Source organism: Phoca vitulina, unplaced genomic scaffold (genome assembly GCF_004348235.1).
Source record: "Phoca vitulina isolate PV1807 unplaced genomic scaffold, GSC_HSeal_1.0 scaffold35, whole genome shotgun sequence".
NCBI classification, from domain to species: Eukaryota; Metazoa; Chordata; class Mammalia; order Carnivora; family Phocidae; genus Phoca; species Phoca vitulina.
The window spans coordinates 14,936,902-14,952,154 of record NW_022589738.1 but is presented as its reverse complement, the minus strand read 5'-3'; the positions used below and the strand labels follow the sequence as shown (position 1 = coordinate 14,952,154).

General features: G+C 44.6%; 1 long non-coding RNA gene across 2 annotated transcripts in view; it reads right to left on the bottom strand.

Annotated features, from left to right (window-relative positions):
• The window catches only part of LOC116645958, a 29,929-nt gene extending 15,889 nt beyond the window's left edge, over nt 1–14,040 (bottom strand). Inside the window, exons 1-4 of one of the 2 annotated variants that reach the window (XR_004302062.1) lie at nt 13,927–14,040; nt 12,555–12,668; nt 10,132–10,245; nt 8,746–8,823 (exon numbers count right to left, since the gene is read on the bottom strand). This is a non-coding gene — a long non-coding RNA (uncharacterized LOC116645958). The remainder of the gene's footprint in view (nt 1–8,745; nt 8,824–10,131; nt 10,246–12,554; nt 12,669–13,926) is intronic. The other variant, XR_004302063.1, reaches the window with a different exon arrangement.
• Between the last annotated feature and the right edge of the window lie 1,213 nt (nt 14,041–15,253).

Sequence of the window (15,253 nt, the reverse complement as noted above, 5' to 3'; positions counted from 1 at the left end):
AGAAGTTTAGAAGAGTTTTGCACAGTAGAGTGACATGCTCCAATTCACATCTTAACAATGCTGCCAATGCCCACACTTGGTCATTCTATTAGGATTTTCTTCAAAAGGTGCATTTGTTCAGTTTAAATTCCTTGGAAGCAAAGAATGTGTCTCTTTTCTTCCTGCACCCTAAAGTCTCAGCATCTTCCACAGCCAGTTGGTCCTCAACAGATGTTTATTGATTCCCTCACTGGAGTCACCTGGGCAGGGTTGTACAGTGTTAACTTATCAGCCAAGATGAATGGGTCCAATTAGGCATACGGCTAGCCTAGCTCCAGTGTTCATCCACTGGCTCCAATGGGAAATTCTCTCTCCTTGGGCAGAAGGTCATCCAAGCCCCTCTTTTCATGATATGACAGCTTTTATCTACCCACCAAACATAGGGATTCCTGATGCCAACAATGTCATGTTTAAGGGATTTTAGATCTGTGACCCACCGTCCATCCCAAACACAGTCTGTGCAGGTCTGTCGTTAAAGTAGGGGCAGTAGATGAGGCTGACAGCAGGAGAATTATTCAAAGTTACCAAGTAAATCGCTAAAAAGAATTTGCTGTCTCTCTGCCTCATTGCATCGTTTTGATTCCAGATCCTCCATAACCTTAACTTCAAAGAAACTAGATCATTAACTTGACATTCAATCCAATACAGCATCACATCTCATATGACAATCCATTCCCTATGTCCCTTTTATCTGTACTGGAAATCGAATGTGAAGCCCCTTTGCAACTCAAATTGTTTTCTGACGAAGAAAGAAACTCCCCAAAGCTAAGGAGAAGGTGAGCTGTTGATGGAACAAAAGCTCACCAACATTAGAGTTATTAAAAAAATCTCTTAGGTCACCGTGCCCACGGTTGGCATTTTTCCTCCGCCACCCACTTTCCCCATCCGGTGCTGGAGGAGATCAGGGCAATCTTAGCAAGTAAACACCAGCAACAATTACACTGTGTTCTCGGCTTGGAGTGTTCTACCTGATTTTTATGTGACCACATTGGTCTCAATTAGGAGGAAAGAAAAGGGCAAACCAGAAGCAGTGAGCACACATCTTCCTAAAGCAGTGAGTGCTCTTCAAACTTCAGTGGGCCTCAGGGTCCCCTGGAGGGCCGGTGAAAACAGAGTGCTGGGTCTCAGTGCAGAGTTTCTCGCTTAGTAAATCTGCGGGGAAGGCCTGATCATCTGCATTTCTCATAAGTTCCTGGTGACGCTGCTGCTGTTGGACCCCGCTTGGAGAACCACTGGCCTAAAGATAGAAACTCTGAAATACCTAGCTGTGCTTTAAAATACCCAGCTGTTTGGACATGGAAGCTAGCTGGATGAGATACAGACCCATAAATGCAAAGAACAAACTGGCGGGTTCCAGAGGGAAGAGGGAGGGGGAGTTGGGCAAAATGGGTGGAGGGGAGTGAGAGGTTCAGGCTTCCAGTTATGGAATGAATTGGTCACAGGGATGAAAGGCACAGCATAGGGAATATAGTCAATGATCTTGTAATGGCATTGTATGGTGAAAAAAAAATCTGGTTGGACAAGAATCTATATAAGGCCTGATATATATGTGCATATTTTAATATACATGCTGAAGGATCCACTCCAGAAGAGCCTAGAATTGTCACATCTTTCTTCTTTAACCTCCTTTATGTGATCAGATCTCCTTAATATGTCTGTCTGTCTTGTTCTATACTGTTTTCTCAGCACCGAGCCCCCCCACCCCAACACACACATACAAGGGTTTGGCACATGGTGAGCACACTTGACCAAAGCTGCCTGGGCCAGAAAAAGAAGTCAAAGCTCTCTGAAGACTGACATTTCCTGATCACCATTTTGTTAGGACTTGCCCAGCTGGAGGCAGGAAAAGACTTTTGTTTCCAACTATTTTATTAAATCAATGTCTGAGCACTTGTTGATACAATGTTATGATCAAAGGCTGAAACCCGCCCCCCATCTTCTAAATTCCCCCAACACCCTTAGGAAAACATCCTAAAAACATGTATCTGTTGAAATGGATTCAGCATCATCCCTGGCCTCCACCCAAGCCCTCGAGAGAACATTCCAGAACGCACAAAGAGGGCAATTGTCCAGAGTTTGGGTATTTTCCTCCACACACACACTTGGGAAATACCCCTGGTGGAACACAGTATCGACTCCTTTCAGGCTCTGTGGCTGCCTCCTTTTATCCCAAAGTACCTGGAGGCTTGGCACACACACTCTGCTTTTATTCCCTGGTCCAGGGTGAGTGAAAAGATTTATATGCCAGCCGCATCATCACCACGGTGTCAGGGCTGCACAGGAAAGAGAAGACATGAATCCGATGTGTGTTCCCAGAGAGAGACCTTCAGCTCATTACAATTAACAGATTATTTGAGAGACTTCAATGTGGTCAGCTGCCAAAAACAACTTAACAGGAAAAATGCAATACTGATTTGAAGTAGAGAAAAAAAAATCCCCCTACTCCTAGGCATTGCTGCTCTTTGTATGGGCTTTGTTAAGCTTTATGTTGTCTTAAGGGAAAGTGCAGGATGCAAATGAATTCTTCCAGGCTGGGAAAGACTGGTGGGGGAGCAGCACTGAACAGCAGGTGTAAACAAACAGAAGAGAGGCCTGGATTTTGCATGGTTGTCTAAAACCGAGATGCTTAGAGACTGGGGGCTATCAGGAGATCTCACTCACTTTGCCAGTTGAGGTACAGAAAAAAGGGCTGAGCAGGAGGGTTTCCAAATGTCACAGGAAGGCTTCATTTTACCTGCTTTGAAACTGGAGAAGGAAAACCTACAAAATCAAGACAAACATCTGATGGAGGAAGATGAGCATTCAGTATGTGACGTCCCAAAGGGACCGAGGAGAATTAGAAATGCTATCTCCTCTGCAATCAGATGGGCCAGGGAGGGGGTGGATGAACATGATCATCCCCGTTCACAATGAACTTTTAAGGGACTACAACCCTTTTCAGAGGCCAGCACTGAGAAGGGACTGCCAGGGGAGGCTTGGGGAAAGTTAATTTCAAGAATGAGCTCAAACAGTTGAGATCAGAATTCTTGTCTAACCCTGTTTTAAAGAGACCACGCATGGCTGGGTCTAAGGGTCAGGGTTGATCTGCCCACAGCCACAGGTCTTAGCGGTGGTCACCAGACCAGCCTCAGACCCCGGACCTGGCCTACAGCAGGGTGGTGGGCAGTGTGCATGCCCCGGGGCCAAACAGAAGGACAAAACATCCGATCCACCCTGGGAATCCTGCATTGAAGGAGAAACCAGCTCTGAAACAGACAAGCTCTTGTTGTTCGGGAGATCCGTTCTGCATCCCTGTCTGCCCCCAGAATGAACCAAGGGCAGTGGCTTGGGTCTAAGCGGTGGGGACCTCCAGTCCCTAGATGGCTCGAAACTGTGTCAGGCTCCCAGCACCTGCTAGAAAGACTCACAAGATGAAGAGCAGTTGCGGCAGATGGAAGGGAAAGTCGATTTTGATATGAGAGTGCCGGGTTCTGGTTCTGGACCTGCCTGAACATATGTGACCCTATACACGTTACTTCACCCTCTTCTAAAATGAGGGTGACTAATGATCATTAAGGTTGCTTTCATCCCTAACATATTATTGTTTTAAAGAGTGAAAATGTGAAAACATAACCTTCTCTAGAAGGGATTGGATGAACTGGAGGTACTGAGCACATCAATGAGTTTTTCTGGGGTTTTTGTTGTTGTTGTTTTGTTGGGTTTTTTGGGGGGTTGTTTTTGTTTTGGTTTTTGGTTTTTTTTTGCACATCGATGAGTTTTAAAACCAAATGCTTGCTTCAGCCTACCCTCCCTGGCTCCCGAGTTTTGGGGTACAGAAGAGCCACTCCTTAATTTTACATACAGTGTTAGCTTCTGTAATCACCACGTAAGGCAAAAATGCCATATTGTGAAAATAACCCTTGAAAAGCACTTTAGGGGCGCCTGAGTGGCTCAGTCAGTTAAGCATCTGCCTTTGGCTCAGGTTATGATCCTGGGGTCCTGGGATCGGGTCAGGCTCCCCGCTTGGCGGGAAGTCTGCTTCTTCCTCTCCCTCCGACCCTCCCCCTGGCTCGTGCTCTTGTTCAATCTCTCTCTTTCTCAAATGAATAAATAAAAAATCTTTATAAAAAAAGCACTTTAAATTGTCCACAATGAACAGTATAGGGGATTTTTGTATATACTCTGCAACCCCACATAGTAATATGAATTGCTATATGTACACATATATAGTGGTGGAGAGTAGTTAATAAAGAGTAGATGTACAATCAAATTTTAAGTATTTTAAATTGTATAAGATAAACAGACTGCCTAACATGGAAGAATGTAGCAATGTATATAGTTGAACTCACACAAGTTAAATGCCTGTGGATCTGGTTTATTAAACAGGCTGAACCTGACTGAGTATAAACAGGAAATGACTGGATTTTTCTTCATTACTGCCTTCAGCCTTGTTACATCAAACCAGTTTCCCTGCCTCTTGAAAACATCTTAGATAAATCTCCTGCCTTTTAGGCCATTTAAGAACAAGCCCAATTTTGGTATTTAAAAACCCAATCTAGGTCAATACTTCATTTCATATCCAATCCAAAGCTTCTCTCCCCTTCCCCGGGCTCAAGCCTGACCAACCAGGCTCAGAGAACCAAAATTTTGGGTAAGAAGTCATAACAGATCTTTCCAGTCTTCTGTGGAGCAGCCACTTGGCTAAGCTGGAACTAGGTTTTCCAGAATTCCCTTCCCTTTGTCTGTGTGGGCAGCACCCAGGTCGGAAGCTCCTCCAGCCCCCACTGGGTCTCCTTCTTCTGCTTCTCAAGGGCCTGGGTCAGGCATGGCAGCTCTGTAGCAGACCGTGCCAATTTCTCCCGCAGGCCATCCCTGCCGCTGAGTTCCAGTTTGTCCTTGTGTGTTCCAGTTCATCCTCGCTCTTCCCCACCTAACACCCAGTTTCCCTTCCTGACTAGCTGGCCTGGCCAATCTATAGAGTCATTGGTCCCAATTCCAGACACAGAACCAACAGTCTCACATAGATTTCTCCATCGGCTTCCATAGGAAGCAAGGTCTAATCCCTGTAAAAAATCTACTATACTCTATCATTTGTAGTAATTCTACTCTTCTCATTGAACCCAGGCTGGTATGCTCCCACTGCTTGCACATTTCTGCTTGCTTCTCTGGGATAGAGAAGGAGGAGATTATAGGAAAGAGGCAACATCTCACGTCAATGTGCTATTTTAGCGTGCCTCTGTCATGGCGGCCACCAAAGTGCAAGCTCGTCTATGGGCTGCAGATGTGAGGGGAGTGGGACCTTTGGACCTTTGGAGAGTCCCCAGGGACCTCTGGGTGACAGTCTCCTAGCTCTGGTGACACACACTCTGGCTGATCAGTTCTGACCCCCTCAGCTTCTCCACCTAAAAGAAATCCTGAAGCCTCTTACTTCTGGAATCCCTTTGCCCCAACAAGTCACCCTCTTGGACACAGTCCCTGAAAGAGGACTCCAACTACCTTGCCCACTGTCCTACTGGCCCCCAGGAACTGCATCCTGGCCCGCTAAATGGTGGGCATACAGCCTTCCCGCTCCCCCTACCCTTGGACTGTTCTTGCAGCAGCTCCAGCCAGCCTATCCCTTCAGACTTTTCCAGGTAAGAAGGTATCAGTCTCTTTGATCCCGAGCACCCCTAAATTCCAAGAGAGGCAGGTAAATTTCTCCCAAGAGCTGCATCACAGTGCTCTGCTCCATTCCAAGGAAACACTAGGAGGGCTGGAGAAAAGCCAAGCACTTGCTGTTCTCTTAAATCCCCTTCTTGAATTTCTAGTCTCATCTTAAGTATGCTGCTTGGGGTTATAGACTCTGGATGGCTTTCATTAAATTTTAATGACTTTTGTGTATGTTCTTTGGAACATGGAAGTTTTTATCACCTATTATACTCAGCTTTGGATCTTTGGTTCTATTGAATACTTTTATACTATCCCTTCAAACCTCAGCTTTGAGAAAAACCATCCTTAAAATTAACAAGAATAGTCTATTCCATGGTACAATTTTAGGAATGCTAAGAAGGTCTGTCTGCCCAAATATTTCCCCCTCTCTTTCCTTCTATGATACCTTGGACTCCATCATTAGAGATGCATTCTACCTGATTTGACAGATCAGAATATAGTACATGCTAAGTAAATGCTTATTTAATTAACAATTGTTTAAGAACACAATAATCCTATTTTTGAGAATAAAATACTTGAACGACTTTTCAAACCCACATTTATTGTTTGTCCTCCTTCACCTCAATACTTGTTCCCCAAAATTATTTAACTACCTGATGATATTTGAACTAAGGCACTAAAATTTTTGAAAAACAGGTTTATTAAGTGGCTGGGGGGGGTGAGTTCATGGGAAATTCATTTCTTGGGGGAGCTCTGTTTCTCTTAGCTACAGAAACGAGAGGAAGTTCAAGGTGTTGAACTAGATTTAGGCACAAAGTGTTATTCTTTCACTAATTATTTCTGCTACTGATATGGAAGGAGAGAGAATTGTATAAAGATAACATGGACCAGAGTAGTGGTTCTCAAACTTGAGTGAGCATCAGAATCACCTGGAAGGTTGTTGAAAACATAGATCCTGGGGCTCCACACTCAAAGATTTTGATTCAATAGATCAGGATACTTTGAAAAACTGAGCTGGGGCTTATAAAGATAGGCCTGTATGTCTGTCCCCACCCGACCCCCCAACACATACACACAGGTTCACGCATGTGTGCACCCACACACACACACGTCAGGCATTTGTTAAGCTTCCTATCTAACACCACCGGGTCCTTTTTTAGTGTATACGAACTCCCAAAAATTCAGTCCTGACAAGTTTCTTGACTTCACCTCCATTTGTCTGACCCAAACCATTCAATGGCACCCTCCAGGAAGAGTCTATGGATTTGTCTCTCCAGGACAGACTCCCATTAACCACATTTGCCAGTGAGACTAATAGTAAAATAGGAATGCCAGATTACTGATTAACAAAGAAATATCTGTCCACAGGTGGGGCTGGATACTTGCACTACTGCATTCTCTCTGTAGAAGAAATCTGCATGGGAATCAGATTATAATCAACAGGTTGCTGATTGGACATAAATTCAGGTGAGGGCTTTAGGTGGAGGAATCACTGGTGGGTGCCATGAAGTCAAGAGTGTCTGGGGCATCTATCTACACAATCAAGATCTACTTGCCCCCAGGACCCAATGGGACAGGGCAGCCTCTGCCCTAGACAATGGTTAGAGGAAAAAAATGGTCAGCCCAAGCGATATGACCTTGCCTGCAGTCCATGAGGGAACCAATTTGTCCTCTGGTGGATAGGTTCCCTCTTTTGGAGTTGCAAAATAAATATCTGCTGAATTATTAACTACCTTACAATGATTGAAGTCCTTCACTCTAGATATATTATGTTGTGGCTCACAGACCTGAACTCATCTTGTCTCTTCAAGGGGATTTTCTCTCTGAGATTTAAACTGTAACATCATCACATAAAGGATCAGAGGAGAGAGATGTATCTGTCTTCTGTTAATTGTTAGGGAGCAAATTAAAGTTCTGGCATATAACAGTTGCTAGGTCCCCATACCCAAGACATAGAATGAAGAGAAAATTCTCGGCAGAGGGTGAGGAAGTGGGGCAAAAGCAGCCACTGTTCTCTACGTGGGCCTAGGGGCTGTGTGTATGGAGGCAAACACTGGAACCCCTGGAGGACCATCCTAAAGCCCTTTGGAGGGCCATCGGAGTCATTAGAGATTAAAAAATATAGGGCAAGTTACTGGTTTGATTTTGCATTTGGCTTTGGTACTTTTGAAGTTCATCCAAAATGGCATTCCATCACTTCAAAATTATAATCTGTTATCATTTTCTTCTCAAAATGATACATTATGCCAGTTATGTATGCAAGGAGAGAAAAATCATTAGTAAATGCAACAGGTAAGGTATACATTTATTGGCCAAAGAGCTGCTAAAAGGACAGGTATTTTGTAAAGAATTTGCAAGGGTGAACGAACCTTCACCTCTGCTGACCCCGAGCTTCTGGTTTCCTTTGTGGTTCCTGGAATTCCTTAATTCTAAGACTGTGGGTCCCATTGATATCTCTCCCTCCCTACTCACCAACCTGGTCCAGAGCCCACAGGCACAAATATTTGTAGGTTTTTGTTGAGTTTTCTGTGATGTCATCCAAGATGACACTTTATTACCCAGAAAATACAGAACAAAAAATTACCTTCAGGACTACCCTAGAAATGTCTTGTTTTCTGACATATAGCAGAAACTAAGACCACCATCCAGCTCCTGTCAACAGGATCTTCAATCAAGAGTTTTAAAGGCTATGGCTACAGACACCATCACCTCCCTCACCCCCTTACCCTCTCAACAGCCAATGCCCAAGCCTGTCACTATGGGCTAGAAGCTACCACGCAAGAACAAAGCCCTCATTAAGGTACTCAATCAAAACCAATAATAACATTGGCATCTACAGAGGCATATCCCAGGGCACAACTCCCACCCCTCTAAACAGCTCTCTTTTGTGAAGATTGATAATAAAAGATCTTCCCACCTTTGATTCTAAGACTAAAATGATGAGTTAAAATTCAAGGCCTCTGTACACTTGAATCATATTCTGCTTTGCTTTTTCAATAACGAAGGCATGTCTGTAATTGAAACATGCAAGGAAACAGTTACAAGCGTTTTCTATTCAGCATAGGGATAGAAACTTACTTCTCATTTATACTCTGCCATCATCAACTTCTTGTGCGATGCAGACAATTTCCCCTCTCTGGGCCCCTGATTTCACACCTGAAAATACAGGGATTAGCCTGGGTGATTTTTAAGTCTCTTTCCAGCCTAATAATCTGCGTTTCTATAAAATAAAGGCTAACGCAGAGGACTCATAATATTAACGGTGGCATAGTGCTCTGCATTTAATAAAAACATGTAATCCCTTCGACATGAGGTCCACCATCTCATTTAATCCTCTCTCCAACTGTGTGAGGAATGCATCGTTTACCCCATTATTCTGGCGACCACTGAGACATAAAAAATTTTTTAATATTAACAAATAATATTATACGTATTCTCAATATAAAATGATAATAAGCTATCAAAGATGTTCATGTTTAAAACCAAAATGGTCATATCTCTGTTTCTCAGGGCCAGGAATTCAGGGGGCTCTCTTGGGCTGTCTGGTGCAGGGTCTTTCATGCAACCATGGTCAGAGAGTGATTGAAGCTGGAACTGTAGGAGGCTGGAGCAGCTGGGGGCTGACTGAGCATCCGCTCTGTTCATGTACAGTCTATTCTCATTATTAGAGGTAGTTATGTTCTATAAAGTCACTGTGAACACTAAATTAGCAAGAGTTGAACCATTCCTCCTGAGGGAAGTGCAGGGTTAGGTTCCTGCAAGCCTCTTGGTCACAATGTTTTCAACAACTGATCAATACGGAACCTTGTTTTTTGTGTGTTTCTGCTTAAAGACACCTTATTTGATATATATTGTCGATTCATTAACATTGAACTCGCAGCCAACAGCTCTGTAACTCATGCCTGATGGAAGCTTATCTCCCACATGCATTTTCTCCATAAGGCACAGCACAGCCTTCTTGCACTTAGGAACGCTAGACAGCCCTTCAGCATTACACTTGAAGGCCATTTGAAACAGCAAATCACCAACCAAAAGCACAAAAATGCCAAACAAACAAACAAACAAAAAAGCCCATGGCACTAAATAGACTGCAAAAAGGACACCTGTTTACAGTATGAGAGCTGAAACAAGAAGGCAGAGCACGGCCTTGCTGGATCCCAGCTGGGAACGTGTGCATTGTGAGACTCAAATTATTCGCCGCTATGCACATGTCCCCAAATGACCACAAAAGTGCTGCAGGTATTGATGTGGGGTTACACATAAACTTTGGCAAGTGAGGAGATTCACCAATGTGAATTTCACAAATAGCGAGGATCAACTGTAGTTTCAGAGCTTCTCAGTATGGCTTCTCAATGAGCTCATGTCAGTTTTCTCACAGCCTGGTGGGTTCCAGGCAGCCAGACAGCGATGTGGCAGCTCATGGCTCTGTGTGAGTTCCAGCAAGCAAGGCAAAAGCTGCATCACCTTCTCCAACCTGCCCGAGGAAGTCATGTGGCATTATTTCCACTGCATTCGGTTGGTTACCAGCGAGTCAGAGGCCTATCCAGTTTCAAAGGCAAGGGACGTGGAGCCCATCTGCTGAGAAAAGAATGTGGGGTGGGAGAAATTGCTGTGGCCATCTTTAGAAAGTGTAATCTGTGACACCCATTTTACAGATGAGGAAATGGAGGCAGGGAAAGTTAAATAACTTAGTGTCATCCAGTTAATATGTTGCAGAGCCAGAATTTGAACCCAGGCTTCTCTGACACCAAAGCCTGTGCCCTAACCACCCCAGATCCTGCTCATGGAGCATCCCTTTGGTTTATAATCTATGGTTTCAACCCAGTGCAAACAAAAACTCGAGATCAGCGGTGCAGCTGAGCAAAGAGCTTGATGAAACAGATGGAATTTTAGGAGGAACCTGTAGAAGGAAAAGGAAGTTGCTTGGCAACTGCTGTTGGGGAGATTGATCAGAGCATGAACTTAAATATGAAGAAGTCAAGGAAAACAGAATAAAGGTCAAGCAAAGCAAGGATTTAGCTAAGACACAGTATAAATAAGAGATAAAAGAGAAATGATGAGTTCTGGGACCTAGGAAAGCACACAGATACAGAGCCACATTGACAGAAATGCGGTAGGACTTGGACACCGGAGGCGGTGCCCACAACCACAGGTGAGCTGGTCAGCACAGGATGACCTTCAGCACGTTCTGAAAATTCTATCACAGGACAAGCTCCTATTTTTACCCATCATTTGAGAGATAGAGTCTGGCTCTGTGGCCCCTAGAATAAATTAGGAAACTAAAAATGGTGATGTAGAATTCGGGGTCTACCAGGAACATGTTACCCATGGAACCTTTGCCTATAAAATGGGGGAAGGGAGGTACCTACTTCTTGGTGAAACAGAAGTTAAACAAGCAAACACTGTGTTCTCCAGTGACGACTTACCCCCAGGTCAGGCAAAGCAGCCTGTTGATGATCATGGGCTTCATTACAAGAGTTAACAGTGATAATCCCTGGTAGAATTTCTCCCAAGAAAATGATTACTTGAACATTCCAATGATACCACCATTTGGGACACTCAAATGTAGGTTTGTCCCAACCAAGTGTCTCAGCATGAAGGAGCGTCACCCACTTTCCACGGAAACCTGGAAACACAGAACCTCTGATGGCTCCATAAAGGCCATCCTCCTGATGATAATGATTCTCCCTGAGTCTCAGAGCTCCCACTGCTATTATTGGCTAACCAATATTCATTTTCTTCTTGTTGATTATAATAGTTTTCTACTGCTGTGCAACAACTTACCAAATCTGGGGGCTTGAAAAACCAACAGTTTGACTTTGTTCATGATTTTGTGGGTCAGTAACTCAGGAAGGGCTTGTCTGAGCAGTTCTGGTTTGGAGTCTCTTATGTGGTTGCAGTCAGATGCCAGCTGAGGCTTCAGTCATCTGAAGGCTCAAATGGGCTGGATGTCCAAGATGGCACATAGGGCAGGCATTGATGCCAGCTGTTGGCTAGGAGCTCAGCTGGGGCCGAAGACTAGAGCTCTCACATGTGGCCTCTCCAGGATGGCAATCTCAAGATGGCCAGACTTCTACCATGGTGCCTGGCTTCTTCTAGAGTGTCCCAAGAGAGCCAATGGGGGGCTGCCAGGCCTTCTATGACCTAGTTTTGAAGTCACTTCTACCATACTCTATTAATTGACACAACCACAAGTGATCAGATTCAAGGAGAGGAGCGTAGACCTCACCTCTTGACTGGAATAGTGTTGAAGAATTTGGAGGCCATATTTTAAAACTGCCTATTATAGGTTAAATTGTGTTCCCCAGAAGGATATTGGGATCCCAACCCCCAGTACCTGTGAATTTCACTTGATTTAGAAGTAGGGTCTTTGCATATGATCAAGTTAAAATGAGGTCATTAGAGTGGGCCTAATCCACCTAATCCAATATGACTGGTGTCCTTACGAAAAGGGGAGATTTGGACACAGACATGCACACAGGGAAGACACCATGTGAAGATGCAGACAGAGGTCAAGGTGATGCCAAGAACAAGGCAAGGAATCCAAAGATTGCCAACAAACCACTAGAAGCTACAAGAGAAACGTAGAGCAGATTCTTCCTCACAGCTTTCAAAAGGAATCCACCCTGCCAATACCTTGATCTTGGATTTCTGGCCTCCAGAACTCTAGGACAATAAACTTCTGCGGTTTAAGCCACCCAGTGTGGTGTTCTGTTATGGCAGCCCTAGGAAACTAATAAGCTCTCATACAGACTAAAAGAAGCCTGATTTTGTTTAAGAGGACAAGAAGCCCAGGTGAGAACATACACCTTCCCAGACTCCCTTGCTGCTTAAAGATAGCCATATAATACTGATCTGCCAGGCATTTCTGGGAAAGCCTTGCTTACCTATTAAAGGTTGTCCTTTCTTCTTTCTCCATGTCTCCTTCTTACTGCCTATAATGTGGAGATGAGGTGTAGGAATGGATCGGCCATCTTGCAACCATAAGGACACAAGCAGATCTGGAAGATAGAAAGAACTTGAGTCCCTGAGGGCAGTCCTCTCAGTCCCACAAGCAAGACACCATGGGCAGAGCATCTCTTGTGCCCCAGGCACCATGCTAGATGCTAGGGACAGTCTCCCCTACCTGCCTCTAATGATCTGTCCTTAATCTCAGTGACAGATCATTTCAACTTAATGAGATAAAAGCAGGCATAAGGTGTGGATGTGATGTTATGGACTCCCAGAGGGAAGCCTCCTACCCATCCTGCCAGGAGAGCTTCCTGGAGCTCCCCTCTGGGAGAGACCCAAGGGATATACCACCTTAAAAGTCTCTATCAGCCCTTGGGGAGCTGAGATCCGGGGGAATGTTCTCCTCTCCCTCAACAAGAAACACAACTTCCTGAGATATCAGGTAGTAGGACCTGGGCTCTCTGAAGTAGTTCTCATGGCAGCCACTACCTCAGGACTCCTAGCAACTGGGGCCTCCCAGGCTGTCGTGGGAGACACCTCAGGCTGCCACAGAGCAGCCAAGCTTCCTCTCTTCTCAAGGGGGCTAATCAATGGAGACCTGAAAGAAGCCACACCATGGATAAAAGCAAGTGGGCCTAGAACCCACTAACTTCCATTAACTTATGACACCCTCCAATCAACCCATTTCTCATTATTGCCAAAACCCTGAGTCCGAAGCCACAGCTGCAGCAGCAACATGGCTTCCAGGCTTTTCCACAGAAAGCTAGGACACTAGGTTTTCTGCTGAACCAGTCTGGCTTTCCTCATGCCACAGGTAATCCAGTCAGATCATCAGTATGATGAGCCCTAAAGACTCTGACAGAAGTCACTTGAGAAAGCTCTCAGCCCTTCCTAAACTTCCACCAATCCAAGGACATCTTTGCCTTCCATGACCCAGTGTATGACTCCTTTCAAAGGCAACAGCTTACCAGAGCCCGTGAAAGAGCTCTGTTCATCATTTCACTTCCATAACCCTCACTTCACTCTGAGAATAATTATAAACGAGGCCCTCAAAACAGCAGGAGAGGGATGAACATGGGTCTCTATGGTCCCTTGGCCAATGAATGCAAAGATACTGAAGGCCGAGTGGGGCCAAATGTCAGCCATACAGACTCGTCTTCAAATCTCTAGCTTTATGGCCTTGCACCAGTTGCCAAAACTCTCTGAGTCATGGTTTTCCCATCTATAAAATGAAGGGCTAATACTTACCACTACAGTTGTTGAGGGCGTTAGACAAGAAAACATAGGTACAAGTGGCCGGCCCCCTACCTGGCACATGGCAGGAGGTCCTCAACAACCAGTGGACTCCTTCCCTCCTTCCTTTGTCATGCTGTGGTTTGCAAAGTCTTCTGGGAGAAGAAGCAACGAGGGATTGGAGGTGCCCTTCTGTTCCCCTTGAAGAGTGAGGTTCATGTCATCTCTTTAATATGCCCCCATGGTACATACACAGCAACACCATAATAAAGGAGGTAAGAAGAGTGAGGGGAGAAGTGAGGGGAAGGACAAGAAAGAGATGGTCTCATCAAAATGCCATTTGCTGTTAAAAGAACATTTTTGAAGCTGGGATAAAACCAGTGGTGCACTGAACTAGCAATAAAAGCCAGCGCTCCCTGGCATTCTGAACAAGCCCAACATTTCCCCCACAGGCAGAGTTGGTGTGGAAGAGTTCAGCATCCCCCAGATTTGGAAAGGAAAGTGAGCAGAGGGCAGACTCAGGCATCCTGGCAAGGGAACCTTGACCTCACCCACTCCCACCCCGTCCAAGCCCTCACAGGGCCCCACCGGGTCTTCCTCTGCTAGCCTTCTCCACTCTCTCTCATTTAAAAAAAAATTTGGGGGGCGTGTGGGTGGCTCAGTTGGTTAAGAGTCCGACTCTTGATCTCAGGTCTTGATCTCAGCTTTGTGAGTTCAAGCCCCACGTTGGGCTCCATGCTGGGTGTGGAGCATACTTAAAAAAATTTTTTTTCCAACATACATTCCATTTATTTTTAAAATTTGACACATAAATAGTATACATTCCTTAAGCTAGGTTGTATACATTTTTCCACTTTTATTGAGATACCATTGACATATAACATTGTTACTAGTTTAAGGCATACACCATCATAATTTGGTATATGTATATATCGCTAAATGATTACCACAATAAGTTTAGCTAACATCCATCACCTCACATGGTTACAAACTTTTTTCTTGTGATGAAAGCTTTTAAGATCTATACTCTTAAAAACTTTCAAGTATACAGTGTAGTATTGTTAACTATAGTGATCATGTTGTACATTATATCCCCAGGACTCATCTGTGTTATAACTGGACATTTGTACCTCTTGACCATCTTCTTCCACCACTCTTTCTTATCTCGACACCCTCACTTCTCACTGTCACCACCAGCATCTCAGCTCTCTCCATCTTGCCTTCCCACCCACCCTAGAACTCCTCTGTCCAGGCCACTCTGCCAGTCTCCCGCCCCTGCCTTCTCAGATTCATTATCTTAATGGCAGACACTGACCTTCCAAAAGACACAAATCATGTAAACCAGTCACATTTTATAAGATTTTTACAAATAACACACCTAATGTATAATCATCATAGAAAA